Genomic DNA, 24,810 nt, shown 5'->3' with positions numbered 1-24,810 from the left:
TTTACTTCTGCGGTGGTGCGTCTGTGTCACTCTGCAGTTACACCTCCAAAACAATAGTCGGCGGTGGAGGACTGTGTTAAGTGCTGTAAAGTTTAGTTCAAATCAAACTTTATTTACATAGTTGATTCAAAACACACATTAAATATGGCTTAATAGAGACAATTTCAAACACAAGTACACAAATCAGCTTCACTATAAATTGCAGAACTGACAGACAAACACTGTTTTTATCTGGACACATTTCCCCCACTAACATGCTAACGTTATTAGCACGAGTCTATGGCGTTTTCCATTGTATAAATTAGCTTAGCGTCTAGCGATCTTTTACTCTTCTCATATAAAACCAGGGACAGCAACATGTAACAAAGGTAACGGTACATAATTTGGCTCCATTACAACTCACAAGATTTACTGACAAAACAACTGTCTTATACTAAAGAAGTTTTCCAAGCAAATACAACATGCTAACGTTATTAGCGCCAGCCTATGGCATTTTACATTGTATAAATTAGTCTAGCAATGAGCGGAGATTTCCTCTGCTCATATGAAGCCAGGATAAATCCTTAAGTATAAATCCCTAAAGGATAAATCACACACATGACTTAAAATACTATTTTAGTGGAGGCTTTACTGTCTTCACAATTTATTGTTTCTTATCTGTGAAATTAAAGTAAATACAAGCTTCGTTTACACTGAGGGAAATGGTGTCAGTATACAGAAACAGACAGGAGGTCTGCGTCACTGTGACACTGAGCGTGAGGGTGGGCCAGTCCAACTTTCTGTCAACAACGGGGGTGTTTTGAAAACACCCCCAATTTTACAGGTAACTTAGCCTGTCCCCCGCCACAGGAAATAATGGATTAATCCTGGAAAGCTGTTGATGTAGCACCTTTCTCTTTATGAAAGTAACACCGTGATTATTTGACTAATGAGAATTTGATCGGACGAGAGCATAGCGACCAAATAATCGACTAGTCGACCAGGAGACTACAGCCCTAGTCTTTTGTTGTGGTAGATGGTCCGACTGCGTGTGTATGTTAGTGCATGTGAGCCCCTCCCTTCATGTCTTATTGGCTAGCTAATTTCTGCCATGCTGCACTGCACTCATACAGCGGTTACCACTGATAATTCTGTCCTGACCCCCAGAAGCGCAATGGTCCCCATACCCTCCAGATTCCCCACCCCCTAAAGTTAACAGTTAGCTGAGGCAGCACTGTAACCATTGTTAGCACTGTTAGCATGGCTAGAAACAGGGATTTGTGTCATATTTTGCCAGACTTTTGTGGATCATAACATATGTTTATGGAATGAATCTGCAGATGCTCCAGTTCAAAAGGAAACCAAACTTTTCTATGATATCGGTTTATGAGCCATGACAAAGGAAAAATGGGGCCTGCAACAGTCTAGGTAAGTCTTGATTTTATCCATGGCAGTTGCTGGAAATGCCTTTTACGGTGTGATTTGTTCACTTGCTGTTCACTTTATCTATACAAACCAAATAACATATGATAGCTTTAAGGAAAAATTCACCTCATGGAACTGTAGAGGTTTGAACAAAATTACAAAGATAAAGCAAGTGATGAGCAGGATAAAATTTTTACAATCAAAAAAAGTTTTCTTACAAGAAACTCATCTGCTAAGTGGGATATCTCTAAGATAAGAAGAAGGTGGCAGGGTCAGGTGTTTTCTGCTCCTTATACTACCCATGCTAGAGAAGTCATGATAATGATCCATAAGTCAGTCCCCTTCCAAATCTATAATGTAATAGGGGATCCTGCTGACAGATATTTCATGGTCCAAGGTACTTTATTATCTGAAAACATAAATATGATAAATGTTTACGGTGAATGAAGGGATCGTCTTCCAAATGAAGACAATCCCAAATTCTATAATAATTTATTCCTGACAATTTCAAATCTCTCCGGACACTATATAGTAGCTGGTGACTTCAACTGCACACTGGATCTGTCAAGAGATAGATCATCAGGCTTTGATAACACTCACACCAGGTCGAGGAAGACAATACACCATTTTATGAAAGAGCTAAATTTATTGGATATTTGGAGATATGGAAAACCAGATGCAGTGGAATATTCCTTTTATTTTAGCACCTATAAAATTCGCATATAGATTATTTCCTAATTTCAGCATTATTTGTTTTCAGAAGTAAAGAGTGCCAATATAGCAGCATAGTTTTATCTGACCATGCAGCAATATCCTTGATATATGAAGATGATAATCTCGTAAGACACCCCCCAGAATGGCGCTTCCAACCAGAGTGGCTTATGGACCCTGCATTTGTAGATTAACTTAGATAAACAAATTGACTTGTATTTTGAATGTAACACTTCTGAGACATCGGCTAGTATAAGGTGGGAGCAGTGCTTAATTTGAGCCAGAACGTACTGGAACGCATACCAGGATCTTTTCAGAAAAGGCCCTGGTGCGTTCCGGAACTAATTTGCATGGGTCTAGAACTTTTCACATCTAAAAACTACATACAGTATTGGCTAATGTCACTAGTGTTGCAGGGTGGAGTACCGTAGTACTACGGTGCCTCATGTACCACTACTGTGGGATAAGTTCAAAGTCCAATCGCAAGAGGGTGAGTGTCCATGTGCTGTCCAATAACGGCACGCTCTGGTCAATAACGGCGCGCGCTGGCCACCTGTCACTCAATATGCTGCTGTAGTGGTTTGTTTTCCAGACATGTGAGTATCTTTGAGCAGTGAAAGTTATTATTTATTTCTTTTTACTTGTTGGCAGTGATGTGTTTTCCACAGGGCTCTACGTGCGAGCATTTTACTCGTATTTGCGACTAAAAATAGTTTTGTGCCAGCAAAATAAATCATTCAGCACGCTGTGCCAGTACAGATTTCAACCAGCAGCAGAAACTAAAAGCGAATCCTGCTGGTTGTGGGTTGAACGGGGGTCACAGACCGGCGGACAAATAGCCTACGGCGGCTCCGCAGCACAAGATAAAGGTTTACCGGCGACAGAGAAGTCCGACTCCAGGTCCAGTAGCCTAATTTCCTCTTTCATTGGTGTCATGACTGCCCAGTAGTACCTGGACAACCGAGCCGTGGCGGCACACAGGCATGTGGCATGTCAGAGGAGAAACGAGCCGTTCACATTTCTCTCTTCGTGGCAGGTAATGGTCCACAAACCTCACCGCACCTTAGGGACTGTTCTTTACTTGTCAGGGGAGGAGGGTGACTGGTTGATTTTTATTTTATTTTATTTTTTTTCAGTCCCCCCATGTTAATCACTTATTGATGCTGTTTTTGAAGTATGAATAAGTCAATAAGTAATTTATTCCATTGAAATATCATTGATGTGTTATAGAAAAGTGATTTATCTTTTTATAAATGACAAAAGGCACATCTGCCTCATTTTTGCTGTGGTATCGTGATACTACTCAGAACCATGATACTTTTACTGGTATCGTACAGTGGGTCCCAATTTTGGTACCTTGACAACACTAGATGTCACAACCATTCCATTCGGAGTTGCGCAGTGAGGCGGCTCATGTGCCGCTTAAAAAAGTGCTCTCTCAGAGGCCAAAAGTGTTCCCCTACTTCTAATTTTACAAATTAAGCACTGTGTGGGAGGCATTTAAGGCCTTCATTAGGGGTCAAATTATTTGTTTCACTAATTCAAAAAAAAAGAGAGCACAACTTGAAATGAGGACGCTAGAAGAAAAAATGAAAAAACTTGAAACTGATCTTTATCAAAATAAATCTAGCCCACCAGATAAGCATACAGAACTTCTTGTTCTCAGATCTCAGTATAATTAAGGATCAGCTAATAAAGTAGCTGTCAACCTATTGAAACTCAAACAATCATATTATGAACAGCGGGGGGAAAAAATCTGGGAGAATATTAGCATGGCGCATTAAACAACAACAAACAGAAAGGTCAATAAAGTAAGGGATAATGTATAGTAAGCCGGTGACTGTTGAAAAATAACTCCCGACCTGAAGGGAGTTATTTTTCAACTGTCACCGGCTCACTATACATTATCCCGCTTAGAACATGGCTTACTACTAAAACATTAAATGATATGACACAAAATAATGATTAAAGCACGTTTTAGTGATTCAAAATTCGCAAAAAGAAATGTGTCTGTACTCTGTATCCATGGCAACGGCAGCCTAATGATATTTAATATTGAATTCACCCTTTGCTAAGGCCCGCCCCCCCCTAGGTTACTGTTGCTAAGTCCGACAAACTTTTGATTTCGGAGCTAGACTGGCATGGCGCTCCCACTGTCGCTAACTGTACTCCCTGGACAAATACTCTCAAATTTCTACAATATGCATTTGAAGGATATATTCAGGATGTCAGACTGACACAGCAATGAAATTAAGGTAACACAGTGTGTGCAGATGAACAGTGTTTAGCTTTTTTCACTATAATCATTAAAAAGCAAAAGCAGCATGTGTATACATTCAGTAGGTATGTTTCAGTTTCCACTCCGATCCTATTTGGCCTGTGTGGACTAACGTTAACTGATTTTGATGCTCCTCAGTCTAAGGCCGTTGCTATGGCATCCCTAGCAACGGAGCAGCAGGGCAACGGTGATACCCAAGCGGCAACCTCCGGGAGTGACGAGTAAAGCCAATGCGGAGGTGCCAAAAACTGCAGTTCATTGAATGGCCACTTGAGGTTGGCTCCAGAAGCGACTCAATCCACATAGACCCCCATGTTAAAATGCTCAACTTTACAGCAGAAATAAATATGTTTACAGCCTGGTACAAAAAATGGTTTTGGTCTCTATAGCTTATTTCCCCTTTCATGACAACTGTGGGTGGGGGTTAGCCTGGTTCCAGACCATAGAACCCGCCCACTCAACTGAGTAGGCTTGCATCTCTGGTCTGGCATACTGCAATGAATTTGCGTCCGTCCAAACGATGGACGGATGGACGGATCAATGAACGCCGGGGGTGGGGGCGGGTCTAGCGATTAGGCAATCAGTGCCACGCTAATGGCGACCACTGCAGATCCTACAGACCACATTAACGATGCTATTGAGGTATTTCGCCACCACTCGCGTTAATGGAGGACCAAATTAAGGAAGCTACTAAACTGGATTTAACGGCGATGCAGCTGGGCGTGCACGACGACGGAGACATTTTAAACGGGCAATGCTCGCTTGTTTTCGGCACTCCCGAGGCATGGATACTAATGACGTCAGGTTCTGGGTGAGTCGTTGATCTCTACTGATTGGTTAGGGAAAAATCAAATTCCCTCCCCCTTGTAAATCGCCTTCAATGGAGGCCATGTCAGACTGAAGGTTCTGGGAGCTTCAGTCTGACACTCAGGCTAGGTAGGGGTGAATTTTTTTTAATCTCATCCGTTTAAATGTTATTAAGGTTTAAAATTGTGCATAATTAAGGGCGTGGCCACTTTGAGTGACAGGTGGCACCATCACGGGTGGCTAACTAGCATGCTAATACAATACAAAACAAGCTTAGCTCGTTAACTAGCCAGCTAACGGTTAGCCTTCGAGCAAGACGCCAATCCAGGATGCATCGAAGTCAGAACCTAACAGAGAAGTGTTAGGATTTAGGCATTTAGGGAGATAATATTTTGAACAAAAGGCGTCTGTGTGAGGTATGAAAATAAAGGTCCACCACGTTAGTTAGTTAACGTTATGCAATGTTAACGTTAAATTTGTCATATGAGCAGTGTAACGTTAACGTAACATTAAGGCTGTACTCGTGTAGGTAAATTAAAAAGTGGTGAACTGTGTGAAATTACAGGTGTGTAACGTAATTAAAAAAACTAATGTGACATTTGACTGTCACATATAAAATATTAAGAAGACTAGTGTATGATATAGGCCTGTAGGCCTGTAGCTACACAACAATAGATACTGCACAGACAGAATATGAGGACTGTGATGGCCACCACCTTTTTTTTTTTTGTTAAAATAAACTGATTATGATCTGTTGAACATTGAAGTAATTTAAGTTGTATTGTTTGCATGTAAATGAGTCTGTGAAGTAGGTAACCTAACACATATATTACTAATTTTCATACATTACTAAGTACTCGATTAGGGCACAGCTTGCTCTGTACTATTCTTGATAAGGTGAAATTAGGTGCAGTTTAGTGTTCCCCTGATGCAAAAGGCCAAATGAATGAATTTATCAATCAAGGAACATGACATGTATTTACCAACTTTAACATTTTAGTGCATTTTATGCAAAGACCCTTTATCATAGTAAGAATTACTACTTTTTTCTCCACATACAGTCTGTGAAGAACCCAATGGAAAAAAATATTCTCAAAATGAGCCGGACATAGCATGATTCCACAGTGGCAGTGAGCTTTGACAATAGTTCAATGTCCTTTTAATAGCAACAATTAATTTAATGTGGATGAATTGCATACTGTACATTGATACTCCAGTTGTCTTGGTAGTACACTGTTAAATTTAAATCACACTCACATATAAAGTCGAATATCTACAGAACTTAAACACAAAACTATTTTATGAATGACAGCCACTTACTCAGCAATAAGATCATTTTGGTGGTGAGTGGGCTTTTAACCAAGACAGGCTGTAGTCAATGTTTTCTACCTGTGTTTTTAACCTGTCATCTTTCTCTCATGTAGGACACTTGAGGAAAGTTACAACGCCTAGGCCAATGTGATGTTTACTCCACAGTAAAGAGGTTGTTTCACAAGAAATTAAGATTTTGCAAATTATGACACTGGGTCCTAATCCATAGGTTTTAGAATTACTGTTACAAATCTTTTCATTTATTTCATGTGTACTTTTTGTAACCTTTTAATATGAATGTTTTCATGAATGCAAGATTTGACTTTTTTTTGTTAAACTGTTTGTGTAATGTTTATAATTTTTGTTATATACAATGGATCAGACAAAATTTACTTTAGAGTAAAAGCAAATTTTTTGAAAGCTGTCATTCATCAGTTTCCTGTGATGATTGGAAATATTGTGATGATTTAAACCATTAACAAAATATAATAGTTATTAATGGCATCTTAATGTTTTCATTTATGTCTTAACATTTACCCAAGTTTGCATGTATCTGAAAAAAAAATGAAAAGCTGATGTTATGTGCTGGTTTTGTTTGGACATTTCTTCAAGACAAATGAAGAAAATTCACTGAGAAACTATTCTCCTTTTGTGAGAAACAAGGAATTATCTGCACACTGAAAAGTTTTAAGCCCCGTAGGAGGTATTATTTATTTGTGACGTTGTGGCATATGAGAAGGCTCTGTGGGAATTTCTCGGTATTGAGGCTTATATAGCGAGGCTAAAAAAACCCAAAAAAAAACGTAACACACAATTGGCTGATTATGTTTCTATTTGTCTCACTATAAACACCTCACAATACCTTTACCTGAGGAAGACCCTCTCTGAGTTGGCAACATTGGAAAAAAGTGATACCTCCTTGGGGGCCTCGAAACTATTTTGTGTCCAGCTTATTCTTTGTTTTTCACTTTGAGCCCTTTTATCCAGTCACATTCTTCTGTGTTAAAACTAGACTGAGACAGAGCAGCAAACAAAGGGTACACTCCAAACTCTTCTCAGGCTGTGCTGCTGGGTGTAAGGTGCTTAGTTATCTTCAAGTACAAAGTTAAAATAATCAGGCCCACACAGAAATGGACTGCTTAATTATTTGTCAATGACAATGTTAAACATTAATGCTTTATGTTTCATCTGTAGTGTATGATTTGTTTGTCCTTTCAATTGACAGTCAGATTTGATTGTGAAATACAACATTCAGTCAGTAATAAAGACAGGAATGCAAATATAGACAGAATTTATTGAAATTTTAAACAAGTTATAGATGAATATTAAAAACTCAACATTAGCCATGACAGCCTGGGCTATGTTCAGGCCTAACAAAATGTGTCCTAAAGGCGAAATTCAAAAGCAGTGACACTGCCAACTGTGTCACTGCTTTTGGAGGTGGTCTTTAAGACAATTAACTAATGTACTTAATAACATATAATTTCCCCTAGGTGTGAAATTAACTCCATCTTTCAAAAATAGCCCAGGACTGTCATGTCTGATGTGAGGGTGCTCAATAATGGCACCATTTAAACTATGAGCAAATGTAGCCATAACACTGTTAACAAATTTCCTGGCATTACCAATCTTCTCTGCTGGATTGGCACCAACCTCCCAGCTGCACCTTTGGGCCAATGAAGAAAATATTATCTTCATACCAGGATGCTGGAGGTGAAGCTGGTGCAGGTCCTCCTTTATCATGTTGACCTGCTTGACACTGCTGACCTCCCCCATGTCGTTGACGCCACAGTGGATAATGAGGACATCTGGTGCTGCTCTTCCTCGCAGGGAGTGGGAAAAGGCCTCTCCACTGCAGTCCACCCCAGCCAAACCAGCAGACACAGACGCCGAGGTTGCTTCCCAAGGTCTCTGCAGATCTTTGGGCACCACACCGGACATAGCTGTCACCAATGATCCACACTGTGCCTATGAAAGTAAAATGAGTGTAATAAATGCTTTAGGTAATGAAAAACAGAAAGTTAACTATATAGGGTGAATCAGTTCTTTTTGTTGACAATACCAATATACTAATACTATTATGTCACATCTGTAGGCTAAAATAGAACAGGGAGCAACACCTCAAAATATAGATGACAGTCTTTTAAATGCTTTCTTTTTGTCCTTGGAAGACAATGTAATATTAGCTTAGCTGTCTAAAATCAAGTAACCAAAACTGGTACTTACAGTTTCTGCTGTGTGTAGCAGGCGTGGTGGAGACGTCACAAGTGGCCATGACCTCAACACCGGTGATGTACTTAAAGAAATTAACATCTTGTAACAAGTATAACACTGCCTTTCTTTCACAATTTCTACATTTCTTTATCATGTTCTAGATGATAATCTCACTATGCGCTGTTTATAACAGTAACGTACATTTCAGTCCCCTTCGGACTTTAATCGGTGTCAAAATCATAAAAATGCACGCTGTTTGCAATAGTGGTGTGGGTACTAGGATATAATCTTTAATGTCAGCCGAAAAACATTAATGGTAAGAAAGAACACTACCGTTAAATGGGACTTAGCTTATTAACATTATCTTATTCAAAGTATAATCAAGTGACATCCAAATAAACAACTCCTTACTAAAGTTACGTGAAAATCTAAATTCAGGTCAATTGATTTGCTTCAAATTATTTGTTATATATTTATTAAATTTACGTTCACTGTAACCCTGGCCAAATTACTGCAAGTCTCGACAAAATCAAGTGTTGCAAATGAACGTAACGTTACCATAATAAGCATTCTATATTTAAAAACGTTGAAGCGTTTTTTAAGATTGAGTAATCTCAATAACAGCTGAATCATTGTTTCAAGATTTGTTGTATGACGTTAGTTTCAGGTAAACACAACTTACCTCGAGTTTCGTGAAGGAGCTGGCACCAAGCGGGAGCAGCCAACACCACAGGGCTAGCCAAAGTAGCGTAGCTTGTTAGCCTAGCTTGTTAGCCTTAGCTAACTTAGCAGTGTCGAGCGAGGTGGGCGTGTTTAACCCTATGGGCCCTAGGCATTTTGGGGGTATTTTTACTGCCTTTACTTTTAAGCTCATATCACAGTCATTATAAAGGCTACATACACATGCTATATCTTGTTTTTTTTTCAGGACAATTTGGGCTATCCAGATTTGCCATCATTCCATGTCCTTCTATTTGCCTGTATTTTATATTAGATGGAAGATGATATATTCTGCCATATATGAAGACTCTCTGGGAGAGACTCTCTGGAATCTGGCAATATAAGAACCATGATGGTGGGACATTCTGTCACTTCACAGTTGTCCAAAACATGTGGTTTGTGCCAGGCGGACATGACTGATTTGATGGATTTATAGCATGATGGGATGACAGCACAATGATGTGTGTGGTATCCCTGGAAAGCTCTAGTCCTGTGCTTTCATGTGATATGCGTGACATTTCTGTGTGAGCCTGCATTCGCGAGTAATCCATCCAAGGGTAATGTGTATGCAGAGCTGTATGAAAGCTCTGTTATACATCATTTTAGTGTAACTTTATCATTTTTTTCGCTGAAGCTAGTGCTTGGTCTTGTCGGAAAGCTACACTTCCGCTGTTTCACGTGATCAATCAATCAATCAATTTTATTTATAAAGCCCAATATCACAAATCACAATTTGCCTCACAGGGCTTTACAGCATACGACATCCCTCTGTCCTTATGACCCNAGAGAGAGAGAGAGATGCAGGACAGACGGTAACGGTGATAGCTTACAATATGTGTTATGCAATGTGATATGCGTGGCTTCTCGCTATGACGCACGGTCGCGGAGAAAATCAATAGAGAAAAATAGGTGTGAATTTGGATGCGCTATGCATCGCTCGGGCCCATAGGGTTAAGCAACCAGGCTTAATTTGGCCCGCCTCTTTGCCCATTTTTGATTGGCCAGGAGTTGGGCGGAGTCAGGCACTGCCAAGATGGCGACGGCCAGAGCCAACTATTTGGAGCTTCAAACCCGCTCCTCAGAAAAGAATGGGTGATGTCACGGTGACTACGTCCATATTTTTATACAGTCTATGGTCATACCTCAAGAAATAAACACCGCAGAATTTTGTTGATTGACCAATCAGAATCAAGTATTTAAGAGTGCCATGTTCTAAGCAAATTTACTCTTCTGAGCTTTGGAGGCCCGTATCTCCGTAACGGATTGGTCGATTTGAGTGATTGACACTTTGTTCGATTCTTTAGAGCCAGAAAATGGCGCTATACCCACCAACACGAGATTGACAGCACTGTAAGCCAGTCAGAGTCAGCAGAATGCCATTGTGGGGGAGGTGCCGGCTGCTGAATGCGGTCATTGTTATGCCCAATTTGGGCAACCCAATAATTGAAGACGAGTGCTCATTCTTTGTCAGAAGAATACATTAAAATCATGTGGAATTATTCAAAATTTTCCCGGGGGAGAAACCCCTGAACCCCCGGGTAAAGAATTGTTCCCACTTCAGGGCTAAAGCCCCAGATGTTTCCTAGCAACGCCCCTGAACACGCCCAACAGTGAAGATATCATACTGTTGTGTGTGCGTTTTTGTAGGGTATCATACGAACTGTTGTATCAGGATACATTGCAGACAGACGCTCAAGGGTGGGTGTCATAGAAATGCTGAAGGGTGCCTATGGCGTCAGTGTCACACGTTGACGGGTATGAGCAAACATCGGTACTTGACGACCTGGGATCAGAATGTGTTTCAGTTACTTATTTGGAGTTACATATTGAAAGTAATTTCACAGACTAACCACAGTCAAGCCTTTTATGGATACAGGCTGGTACTAATGTCCCTGCAGGCTAGGGGACCATAACCATGTTCAGCATGTACTCATGACTCTCTACAAGCCTTCAGATGAAAACACCCACTGAGGGGTATCTGATATCAGCCCCATGTATGGATTATAAGGGGCTTGAACATTAATTCTCTCACCAGTCTAAACGTTCAGCCTTTAACCATGAGCTGAGCTCCACAGGTGACATTTGTATTTTTTTACTCAACACTGTTCAGTGAAAATACTGTGTGTGTGTGTGTGTGTGTGTGTGTGTTTTTACGCCTGCAGGGCACTATTTTCTCCCCCATTAGAATAAGGGGAATCCCTCTCTGCCTCATCATCTACTCACAAAATCCACTGTGGGTGTGTGTGTAAGTGTGTGCATATGTGTCCTTAAGGAAGAGAGTGTGTGAACCATGTGTAGAAATAGTGATCGAGTTAGTGGCCAAATGAAGACTGATGTAAAGTATCAGCACTACAAGTCTTGTTCAGAGCATCAAAAGGAAAGATAATAATAAATGAACCCATCTCAGCTGTTCTGTGCATTAATATCACCTTGTTAATACATACAATTAATTCAATTTTTTTTTATTTCCAATTAAAATCGGTCCTGTTTTAAGAATGCCCCATCTCACAATTTGAGAGATTGCTTCCTTATGGTGTGTTCACATCAAATGCAAAGCCAATTTTTGCATTGGGAGTATTTTGCCACTGTCAAGTATTCACCTTGATTTCTGTGCTAACAGTTGTACTCAGTGGTCGAATTGTTAATTTTTAACAAGGGGGATGCAATGTAGCTTTGATTTTTTTGCATGCACACATAATCAAATGTGACAGCACAGATGTGCAGAATTAATCAAGATAAAGAAAAATTACATGACCTATACCTGCTGCCTTTAAAAACACAAATAATGCAGTAGTATTGCTATTGCAATACAGACAAAAACATTTTAGAGTATAAATAAGAGTAGTTCTGAAATAGCTGTGAAAATTAATCTTAGAGTCACTCTTATCCTATAGACATTTACTTAGCCAGTTATAATTTCTCCTTACCTGTGAAGCCTTGGGCTGATAATTGGTGCTGCTGTCAGGTCCCTGTCCTGATACCTGCCTGGTTTCTCCCTGTCCCTCTTCTATCTGTTGCAATAATATAGATAATTATAGCTGCTGCTCAGCAATGGTCGGGGCCGGGCAATTGTAGGCAAAATTAGGCAATTCTGAGCAATACACACACTAAAACAAAGCATATCACAACATAGAAGTTACATCATACAATTATGGCATGCCCTTCAAATTGTGGATGAGTGGCTGAAGTGATCAGACTCATAATATACAAAGGAAAGAAAAAAATCAAGAACAAAAAAGCAAGTAACATTAACTGCTAGCAATTATGAACAAACTGGCCTGATCTAGCTTAAAGCTAAACATTATCCATGGTGACAAAGATGAAAACATTTTTTAAAATGTAAAAGAAGCTATTGGATAGACTCTGCATATTGACTGATAGCTAAGCCAAATAAACAGGGAAAAGAGACAAGGGATAACAGGGAAAAGTGTTGATAAAGAGTATTTGTCTCTCCGCAAAACTGCCTGGATCATAATTATTTTAACCTTGGTAGTCTCTAATCCACATAGCATGATGCCTGAACATAGGACTTTCACATTAGAATGTCCGTTCTGCCTTAGCTGAGGCTTGAACTCACAACTTCTGAGACTGAGGTCCGTCTTCTATCTCACTGAGCTAATTGGCAAGTGACAGTTCATGTGTGGCTTCACAAATTGACTAAGCCAAGCATCAGGGTGCCAGACAGTAGCCATCCATGCCATGGAAAAGCAAATTTCAAAGTGAAAGTTCCAAAGCTGTAGCACATATGGTTGATTTGTTATGAATTTTCAAAGTTTTGAAATTTAGAGGCTTGCTGTAGCGCCACCATCAGGACTATTGTCTTGTGTTTCCAGTTGAGGACATCTGGCATGGGACTGGACCTTTATGAAAAGTTTGGGTAGATTTCTCATATGGAAATGTTGCACGAGCTGAGGCTTGAACTCACAATCTTCAACACCAAGAACCATCCTCTATCTCACTGAGCTAATTGGCAAACAGAAATGTCACATGTAGCTTCACAAATTGACTAAGCCAGTCACCTGTGTGCAAGACAGCAGCTGTTAGTGTGTAAAGGCAGATTTCAAACGGCTGTCAAAAATTCAGTTATTAAGACAAAAATCCGAAAATACACAAATTGCATCTAGACAGCATGGAGATGTTGGTAATTTGTTTTTAACAATGATTTATTGGCTCCATAAGTGAAAAACTGATGTTTGAAAATGCCATTTTTGCATTGACTCCAATTGTTCACGAGAGCGAAATTCAAAATGCTGTAAAAAATTCAGTTTTTGAGATAAAATTCTGATATTTTCATCATCATCTACCATGACTCCAAAATGTTGTCATTTTTTTTAATGAACCTTGAAAATGTATTTAGCAAGAATTTGCAAGTATATGTTTACAATACCGTTTACAGTCAAACATTTTGATGCACTGTAGGCTCAATTTTTGGATAAATCAAAAATCTGTGTGGATCGTTTGTGTAGGACAGTCTGAAGATGCTCTGTAGCAAGTTTGGTGTAAATTGAGCAAAAATTGTGGGAGGAGATAGGTTTAATAAGTTTTACAGTTTTTGAAAAAAACAGAGTGATGGACTTCATAATTTATAGGTTACAGGTTATAGGTTTAAATGTAAGAAAAGTTTCTTCAGTATTGGGGCTACATTTTGGTGAAAGTTGCAAATGTGTAGCACATATGGTTGATTTGTTGTGAATTTTCAAAGTTTTGAACTTTAGAGGCTTGCTGTAGCGCCACCATCAGGACTATTGGCCTGTTTTTGTAGCTGAGGCAATCTGGCATGGGACTGGACCTTTGTGCAAAGTTTGGTGATTTTTCGCGCATGGGAAGTATGATTTCCTCGGAAGAAGAAGAAGAAGAAGAACATGCAGCACAACAATAAATGTGCAAAGCAAAATTTAGAAATAGAATTAGGAATAGTAGTGGTGACATAGCTGTGGAAATTAATCGCAAAGTCACTTTTATGCTATAGATATTTTCTCTCAGCCAGTTAGAATCTCTCCTCACCTGTGAAGACCCTGCATGATCATCCTTGCTGGCCTCTGGTCCACTGTCTCCTCCCTGACCCTGCTCTTTATATTGTGGCAATAAAGATTTAAAAAAATATGTGCAAAGCAATAGTGAGCACAAGTTCTGCGCAGAAATTAAGGAGGAGTGGGTTTTTTCCTAGCATGAAACTAGCTAGCAATGTATTTATCATAGGTAACATTAACATTAGTATTCTTGTTAACTAACTTAACTTGATATATTGGCATCTATTAATTAGTCATCAATTAGCTAACATTATCTACATGTAATGGCATTATTCAACTTACACGGTTTGTTTGGAAGAAACTGTGCAAGGTTTTTTGCTTCTTGCTGGCTGGTTTGCTGAGCATAGTAAACACAGCAGCACTGCCCAGTAGAACACCTCTCGTATGTGGCTGTGCAATTGATTCAGATCACAACAGACAGCATGTGTAGCCACCTGGGGGCAGTCTACTCATGGTGCATTTAAAGACGGCTTGGAAAAACACGTTACCACATGTTAAAAATAAATTGAACGGTTGTAATGGCTGTAAAAGTGCAGGGGACAGAGGGCACAGATACGGGAAGCGCGTCCGTGCCTGCACACAGATTCTAGATTAACAAGAGGGATGGTTTTTGGTCAAGGTTAACAAGGGGGATGGTTTTTGGTCAAGGTTAACAAGGGGGATGCTTTTTGGTGAATTTTCTAACAAAGGGGATGGCATCCCTCCTCATCCCCCCTCAATTCGACCACTGGTTGTACTAACTAAATGGGGAAAGCAGCTAATAGGTCACTTGTTATGCAGTAAAGTACAAGCGATTGCTGAAATATAGTGTTGTAAACACGTTAAACATGGAGGCGCCGTACTCTAAACACGCATTGACAAAGACAGCAACAGTCTTTATTATTTTTTATACTGACATGGCAGCACATTTCACTCTCATTCCTTCCATTGTTTACTTTCCACAATAAAAGACCAACTTAAATCACTTGACATTTCGCTTAGAAGCAACTCAACAAAGTAGCTCACACAAGTCACAAATACATATATCCAAAACTTACCATGTTGTCCTACAAGCCGTAGGACAACATGGTAAGTTTTGGATATATGTATATATCGGATTTTTGTATCACTAATCTCCGAGCCCTCTCCTTGTTTGTTCTGTCTCTGTACAGTGGCAGAGACAGCCCATAGACGGTAACATTGTTTGTCCTCCATTACAGATTCTCAGGGACATCAGAAGAATTTCATCTATTTCACCACAAACAGGCTTTCACGACAAAGCGCATCACACAAATTTCTTGCTCAAGCTGAAAAATCAGTAACATTATTTACGCCAACTGGCACAAATTTACATTCACATCTATTTGTGTCTTTGCATTGACTTTGAATGTAATCTTGTCGCGTGAAATGCTTAAAACACGTTCAGTGTGAACACACCTTAAGAGTTGTGATGTAACAAACCCTGGAAGTCTGAATTCTTGTTTTTGAGAATGTCATTGATCAGGCCATTCTCATTCCTAGTTGTCAAATACTGCTGCATTGTCATTCGGTGTCGGACACCTAAAGCCAAAAGCCACCTATTGCGGTAGTATGATACGCTGCTGGGCAGTTTGTAATGGGCCTGGATATAACCTTTTACAATGTTATTATGACAGCGTCAGGTTGAAACACTGCCATTGGTTGTGGCATCAACAGCAAACACAGGAGGATATCTAGTGCGTGATATGTAGATGTAAAAGCCCACTGACAAAGCGGCAATATGTGACGACTTGGGATAAGAACATGTTGCACTGATACACTGCAGTCCCATGGGGGTAATGCTCATGGATATGTTGACAAGATTAAAAACATGAGGGGGTGAATTTTAGTGCTACATTTATCTCCTTCACTGCTGTAGCAGAGAGGTGGATGATAGGCTTAATTACTATGAGACAGGATTAGAAGTATCCATCACAGTGGATGCAAGGCTTGATATTTTTTTGTAAAGGTTTTGTTATGTTGGTGTGGTAATACACTGTGGGTATGATAGTGTGTTCAAGGGCTGATCAGACTTGGTAGTAGGTAGCTGAAAAGCTTCATTTTTAGAAACTAATGAAGTGTCATTGTTTGTGCATGCATGCAACACCTCCAAAAATGATTGAAATCACGTGCAACCACCTTCACAAATGTCTGCAGAAATTGTTCTTGGTGTAGAATTATAGAGAGCTTACATAACTACATCCTCAGAGTCAATGAATGAGTGAAAAAAACTCCCTGCGTGATTCAGTAAATGATGAGAAAGGAACTGGCTTGTGAGATGAAGAGGAGGGCGAATCAAAATGGAGACAAAACAGTTAATAATTGAAATGAGGAAGAATTGGCATGGAGGTCATTAAAAACAAAAGATCATGAGGGTGAAGCCAGAGGCTCGAGTCACGCAGTGTGCAGGGCTGACAGCCTTAAATGTAAAGGCCTAACTTTACAGTACACTACACCACAAGTGTCATAGGCTGCACCACATGACGCTTGTCTAGTTGCAGGGAAAACAATCACAGTACTCAGTCAAGCCATTAATAACTGTTTGCGAGTCAGTATGCATGTGTGTTTGTGCACTGCATGTGCCCATTTCTAGCGTGTGTGTGTGCTCCAGGGTGTTAATTTCCTGCGATGGGATGAGTCTTTGGCATCCCAGCGTGATTCATATTAAAAGTCAATTGGCCTTAAAATTTGGCCAGACCCCCAAAGTCTGCAGCAGCGAGATGTAGCTGTCAGCTAATGGCAGAGCAGCCCACAGTCATACTGGCTGAAATTGAATCTGACCACAGAAGCCAATGGGCCAGAGACGCAGTGTCACAACGACTGACCATTACACTGATGACATCCTCTCTGCTAACTGGCCCACACTTCCACTTCTCCTAGTACAAGCTCAGAGTGCTGCAACTGGTGACCAGTTGGTAGTGTTTGTCTAGATGCTTTCATGTGTGACACATTGAGATTTATGAAGAACAAAAGAGCTCTTAAATCTATATTTACTGCATTGTTGCAAGAATATACTAGTACTAGTACCATGTGCCAGGGGCTTGTGTGTGAGTTGTCCATAACCTCTTGGCCTGTAACATTAGCAAGAACTATCAGCGTCTCCCTGCTCTTAATTTCTCGCCTGTGTGCCTGTGTGCTGAGGTATGTCAGCGCTGACTGGGAAAGAGAAAGAGATGAAGGTGGAGAGGCTATCACCCTCCTGCTGCTCCTGTGATTTCACTACAACCTCAACTATAATTACTGCGCACGTTATTTGCAGCAACACCAAACTTTACCACTTTCAACCAAAGCATCTGTCACCGGTTTGAAAACTTCTTCTTAACTACTCCTCATGCCCACTTCAGACCAATGATTCCCGACAAGAGGAAACCATTTTAGAACACTTCAGAGGAAAGTTGCAGTGGTGTGAAGTGGCCGGTTTGAGCTCGACTTATGCCAGCTGATGGTGTTAACTGCAACTCCGCTGGTCAAATCGCCGGTACCTGGTTTTAGAATGCAAAGCATGTAACCTGTTACAACAGCCAATTGGCTTGTAGTGAAGTCTGCTGATCAAGTCAGAATGAATGTAGATGATGTGTTTGCTTGCTGCAGCAGGTGCTCCGTCCCCTCCGTTTCCGTCCTCACGGTTTGCCGTAATGTGCTTAAGACCCCTGCACACACATAAAGCCTCACTGACTGATTAATTGGCACTAGTTATTTATATTATTGTGATGTCTTGATTATCAATGCAGTCCATCTGTACACAGAGTTGTTGCATAAAGATGATACACCGTCTCATCTAGTTGCATTAGTGTGAACTGGCAGGTTCTTACAATGTTGTAGAAAGACACATTGCAACTAGTTGCCTGTTTCAACTCATTTTGTCATGAATCCCTGGTCTGAACTGGACTAAAGACTTAAATATGCTCTAATGAAGTTAACAAAGCTACATTGCAGCCCGCTCTCATTCCGAAATCATCAGATACCACTGCTTTGTTATTGATTTTGCAGTGGTACGATACGGTGCAGTGTGGCATCAGTTGGTAAGGCGGCCAGACCATATCTGTCGTGGCAGTATGATACGCAGACAGGTGGCGGCACTTCATAGTGTAGCCGTACGGCACCTGCTGCGGTAATATGATACACTGCTAGATGGAATCAGGTTGAAACACTGCCGGTAACAACGTGATATAAGAGCTGGAAAGTCCCTGTAGGGCGGGCAGGAGTGGTGGTGGATGGGTCAAACAAACCCCAGACTTTCACCCAGGAGTACCTTGTTCATTTCCTGTCTGGATGTGAGGCCAAACCTTGGGGTGCCTGGTGGCTTAGTGGGTGGAGCAGGCGTCCCACATACAAAGGCAATGTCCTCGCTGCAGTGGCCACGGGTTCCAGCCTGCAGCCCTTTGCTGCATGTCATCCTGTCTTCTTTCTTTCCCTTTCAGGCTTACACTGTCTTATCTAATCAAGAACAAAAAAATCAGAAAGCCAAATCTTGACATTTTTTGTCAAAACCTACTCACATGCTTTTGTTGTTGTCCCATCATTGGCCGCAGCATCGCGAAATGTCAACAGCAGATGCAGGAGGATACCTAGGGTGTAATATGTAGATGTGAAGGGCCACTGACAAAACAGTGACAGAGATGACTTGGGATAAGAATGTGTTGTGCATTTATCAAGCCAGGAAAGATCTAATGTTTAACTACTAATGTAATCAGGGTCTTAATATTTTCTGTTCTCCTATCCAAAGCGAACAATCCCCTTTATCTCCATCTGTGAATCCTCTCTGTGTTCTGTCACTGTTGGCGTCCCACCCCTCCTTCTCCTTGCTTTTACTGGAGTCATCTTGGTGGCAGATGTACGAGGCCTGGGGCAGCTCCTCTCACTACATGAGGCAGAGAGCCTCTGTTAACGTTTCATTCTTCTCTCCCCCCACGACAGCAATGAACGGCAATGGCACTGAAACCCTCTGGACTGTGAAAAACTAGCCTTGTCCCCACATTTACCTTCCATTTTCTCCATATCTGCAGCACAGCTAAAGGTAAAGCTGAAGGTTAAATGCTGCTTCACAGCTCTTATCATGTTCGGATCAAGAATGATGTTACAAGAAGAGGCCACCTTGTATTTTAACAAACAATTCCTGTTTAAAAGACAAAAAGCTTTTGATTTCATCTGTATCTACATTACAAATAATTTTGATCACTTTCTGAGGATCAACTTTTTTGCTAATGCTGCTAACAACGCAGCTATCTGTCCATCGATCATCCTAGCAATGTACATGCTAGCATGTGGCTAATGCCAACACCATCAATCACCCTGGCACTATGCTAGCACGAGGGTAATGTATTTATCATTAATCTCATCAGTGCTGTCTTTCCACATCATTTCAAGGCTTCGCCATGATTTCTTGCACTAATTTGATGGTAATGAACCCATCGACGCACAGTGCTTGATGAATACATTGATAAATCACCTTCTGGTGGATTTTGGACAGGCCACATCTGATCCTGTTAGATGATCTCTAGCCCTCATTCGTTTAAATATGCGTGTAGAAGCTGTGGAAAAACTGGTTGATGATTAAGATGTAGTGATACAATAGTTAGGACTGCCATTTGTCAGCACTTCTTGTGTCTCAAGCTTTTTTAAGTCCACAGAGTTTATCCCAAATAATAAGTCTGCATTCAATACAACTTATTTTGTATAAATACATTTTTTTTATTTGTTAATACTCTAACCCTTTAAACTCTGCCTTAGAAACTGTCAGTCAGTGCATGTGTCAGTATTTTTGCTTATTCTGATGTCATTTCTTGGAGTAAACACTTTATATCTCTAAAATTTGTGCAACCTAAGCTTAAAGGTTATATAAGGCAACAAACCATAATAATTGATAAAAGTATTGAAATTATGTCATTAATTTAAAAAATACAAAGATCTGATGTTTTTTTCATTAGATTTGAAAAAATAAACACATAAAACATAATGATCCATTAGATTTATAAATGTAGAAACATGTTCAAAATATTTCTTAACACTCCTTAGGTTATTTGAACTCTGTACATTTTTTTCAGTTTTTGAGATATGCTCATTTTTATAAGAAGCATTTTTATAAGCAGAGTGTAAAGCCATTTTGATAGTTTTATCTGCAATAGAAACGTTTCTTAATTGGTATTTTTGTTATTTCATATCCCTAAAATCTGTACCTAAAAGCTAAAAGGTTAGGGAAGTAGATAATCTATAATAATTGATAAAATTATTGAAACTGTGTCATAAACTAAAAAATTTGACCTGCCTCTCTGCTCCTCTGGCACAACCACACATTTTTACTGTCTTATGGACTGCTTGTAGCATAACGTAATGACATCATTGCAAGCGGAAAACATGTAGACAGAAGTCTTAGCTTTCTGTTGCAACAATAACACTCTAGGTACTATAGTTTTTATTTTCCATCAGTTTTAAACAGGATCATGCAAACAACAATCTCCCTCTATGACAGGACAATATTTTGGTGTCACCACGTGTTTTCAGTCTTTTGGACTGCTTATAGCATAACGTAATGACGTTGTCGCACACAAACAACATGATGGCATGAAAGACAGAAATCTTTTCTGTTGCAAAAAGAATGAATGTTCTACCCCCGTTTTTTTATTTAGATCAAGTTTTTAAAAATCATTAAAAAAAAAATGCAGCCACCACGGGATGTCCATTTTCAGGGGATAAGATTTGAAATAAGCAATGTCAGGTGGGTGAAAATAACATAAACATGATCTACTTTTGCAACTAATGGTCTCTTCCATTACAGTCAATACAAATTATGTAAATCATAGTTAAATTGTAGTTCTTATTTCTTATTTGACTCACTGACTGAGGTGATGCTCATCAGCAGTGCGTTGAGTTTTGCCACTGGTGACTGGAAGCTATATTAAAGCTGGCCTGATTATCAGACAGAATTGCCATTTTGTTTCATGTCCTCCATTCAAAATGTTACTGTTGGTTAATTTCTGCTCATGTTTTGTTTTGATTTGTCCTTGACAAGTAGATGAGTGGTGTATTTACCCCACTGATGTTATTTTCAGTTGTCACAGAGGATGCTATATTGGTTACTCAGGGCTCCAGACTTACTGTTTTCCACCAGTAGCAGTGCTGCTCCCTACTGAAAATTTTAGGAACACCAGCACAGCACTAAATGTAGGAGCACCGGGGCACCGGTGGCTTGGTGGTGGGGCAGGCGCCCCATGTGCTGGGCTGTTGCCGCGGCGGCCCGGGTTCCGCTCCGGCCTGTGGCCCTTTGCTGCATGTCGCTCGCTCCCTCTCTTTCTCTCCCCCCTTCACGCTTGCCTGTCCTGTACATTAAAGGCTAAAAAGCCCCAAAAAAATCTTAAAAAATAAAAATAAAAATTTAGGAGCACCACTGAAATTGAAAAAGGCAACACATTTGTATTTTTTCCTATCTTAACTATAGGCTACTACTGATAAATGCTGTAATAGAGAATTTACAGACATACCAATATGCTGTTTTATTTAAAGGAAAAAGTCACAAACTTTCAGCTACTGCGAAGTGAAGATAACTCGAAAATGACTCATGTTGGGGCGTCGGTAGCGTAGTGGATATTGCCGGCGCCCCATGTACAGAGGCATTGCCTCGCTGCAGCGGCCGTGGGTTTGAATCCAGCTCGCAGCCCTTTGCTGCATGTCAGTCCCCATTCTCTCTCTGTCTCCCCATTTCACCCTCTGTCCTGTCAATAAAGGCAAAAAGCCAATAAAAATAATCTTTAAAAGAAAATTACTCGTGTTGATGGCAGCTACACTCGTTACTGTAAGTGAAATTAAACCTTAGTGAGTAAGAAACCAATACTTTATCAATACATTTGTTCAGCAAGCATAAACATGTAAACATATAGACAGCGATATTCAATATGCTCCGTCCACAGTCTCTCATCCACCACCACTAACGTTATGTCTTACACGCTGATTTAGACAGCACGTTAGTTCTGCTATTGGCGAATTGTTACTAATAAGCTCAAATGACAGCTGTCTGTATGTAGACTAACTTTGTTTGACACTTACCGTAAAATACTTTTAAACTTAGCTGCTGGCTGAGACAAACAGCCCCTCCTCTCTCTACTAGCACTAATGTTACCATGTTACCACCCAATAAGCTGGTGGAGCTAGATATAGGGCACACGCCGAATCATCTACACCATCAGCCTGACTTGAATTAACTTTCCGGAACTTTGAGGTGCGGTGGAAACGCAAACCACACAGATTACCAGGATTTATTTTACCCAGGTACATAAATTCCTGGAGATAAAAGTTCCTGGAAATGTTGGTGGAAAAGGGGCTATTCTCTTGCATAGACTTCTTTCTCACCAGTAAGACGATCATCTGAAACAAATACCTCATCCTCCTTGTTATAGTTGATCATGTTCCTGTCTCTTTACATCTCCACATTAAGCTGCTCCATAAACAGTCCTCCAGATGGTGCTTTAATGTTGCAATGCTTAAGGACCCAGACTTTGGAAAAAGGAGAGAGTGGGCATCCTTCATAGACATAAATGGCTCTCCAAACAAGTCATCAACACTACTTTGGGAAACTGCTAAACAATAATGCTGGGAGAACAAATCTCATTCAGTTTACAAGACGAAAATAGCTCTAGTTCAGGTCAAGTTCCTGTTTACTCTGTGTATAAATAAAGGTCATTACCAACTGTCACTGACTGCTGCATTTGGGTTCAATCACACACGCTTCAGGCACTCGAGGATTACGGTACTGGGCATACTGACACAGCACCACTTTATCCTGTTAAAACAATATTCCAAACTTTGATTATTTTTTATGAAAAACCCCTTTGATTCCTTTAATCTGAGGACTAAAGGAATATGAATAACTTGCAGGGTAATTGCGGAATGGACACATAATTTGAGGTAGCCAACAACACAGTTTTATACATCTGAAGAACATCTATTAAAAAAATGTACTTCTTGGCAACCAGACCAGGCATCTAATTGAGACAGGCATTTATTGTCAAAATGTGTAGCCACACTAGGCTAGTAAAATGGACTAGGCATTTAATTGGAACTAGGCTTTTAATTTAAGTTTTATGGTAAAAAGAATCAAAGGGCTGCCAGGGGCGGTATTGGTGCTGATGCTGGTGGACGGTGCCCTCTGAAACGTCCAGTAACTCCATTTCAAACAGCAGACCTAAGTGTCATATTGCTGTTTTCCAAACTACTGTAGCTGCAGTTTCATTGCTTTGATTATGAATTAACGTTGTGTCCAACTATTGGACACACCCCTGTTCTTTGTTTAAGAAAGAACAATAACTGTTAAACAGGAAGTAAAACTGACTGGAGGGGGGCTTTAATGTATAATCATCTGAAAATAAGAATTGTTGTGCTTTCACTTTAGAATGGGCCATTCATATCTACATAGGAAGCAGGTCCTTATCTACGGAGATCACCATGTTGCACCGCCATATTTCTACAGTGACCCAGAATGGACAAACCAAACATTGGTTTTAGATAGGGACCTCCGCCTTTTCACATTTTATTGCATTGGTCACCATAGTTAGAAGCCCCTCCATGATGTAAGCATCAGGAAAAACCTCTGTTTTTTTATATACATGAAACTGCTTTATCCAGTGTTTTCACCAATTTAAATAATTGGGTCCATTTGTTTAGGAGAGGAAGAGACCTCTGTGAATAATTAAAAACAATTAAACTAGTGGCTGTCACTGACATCGTCAGGAGAAACATTGATTTGTAACATGAAACTGCTTTATTCCTTGTTTTAACCAGTTTTAATCACCTGGTCCGTTTGTTTTGAAGAGGCGGAGACCTCTACGGATAATTCGTCTCCCAGAAAAAACCTCCTGAATAATGAAGAGAGAGGAATTCTAATCAGGAGAAGTTTCAGCTGATTGCAAGCTGCAATCCTCACAACTAGATGCTACTAAATCTTACATAGTGGACCTTTAACAAAAAGTTACAAAACTGCCAAAACAATATCAGTGTTGCTTCAGTATCTGAGCATCAACAAGGCTTGAATGGATTACATCTAAAATGTGAAAGAGTAGTTGTTCTACTTGTTTACATCAGTAGTGGTTGTTAATCTTTTTTTTGAGTATTGAACCTCTCATGATAAGCTGACATGCCTCAAGCAATCTTACCCTGAGGGAAATTACTGGCACCCTCAGCTGCACATTTCTGGTTCCACCATGAAACGCACATGTCAAAGGCCACATGCAAGTCATTTAGCTTGCATGTGGCATTGAATGTGTGGTGCTGGTATTATATCCATGCTGACAGATATAGCTGACCTGCAGTTGTATTGTACGTATATACATAAGGACAGAGGGATGTCGT

Source organism: Epinephelus moara, chromosome 19 (assembly GCF_006386435.1).
Source record: "Epinephelus moara isolate mb chromosome 19, YSFRI_EMoa_1.0, whole genome shotgun sequence".
NCBI classification, from domain to species: Eukaryota; Metazoa; Chordata; class Actinopteri; order Perciformes; family Serranidae; genus Epinephelus; species Epinephelus moara.
Note: the sequence above shows the minus strand (reverse complement) of the source record.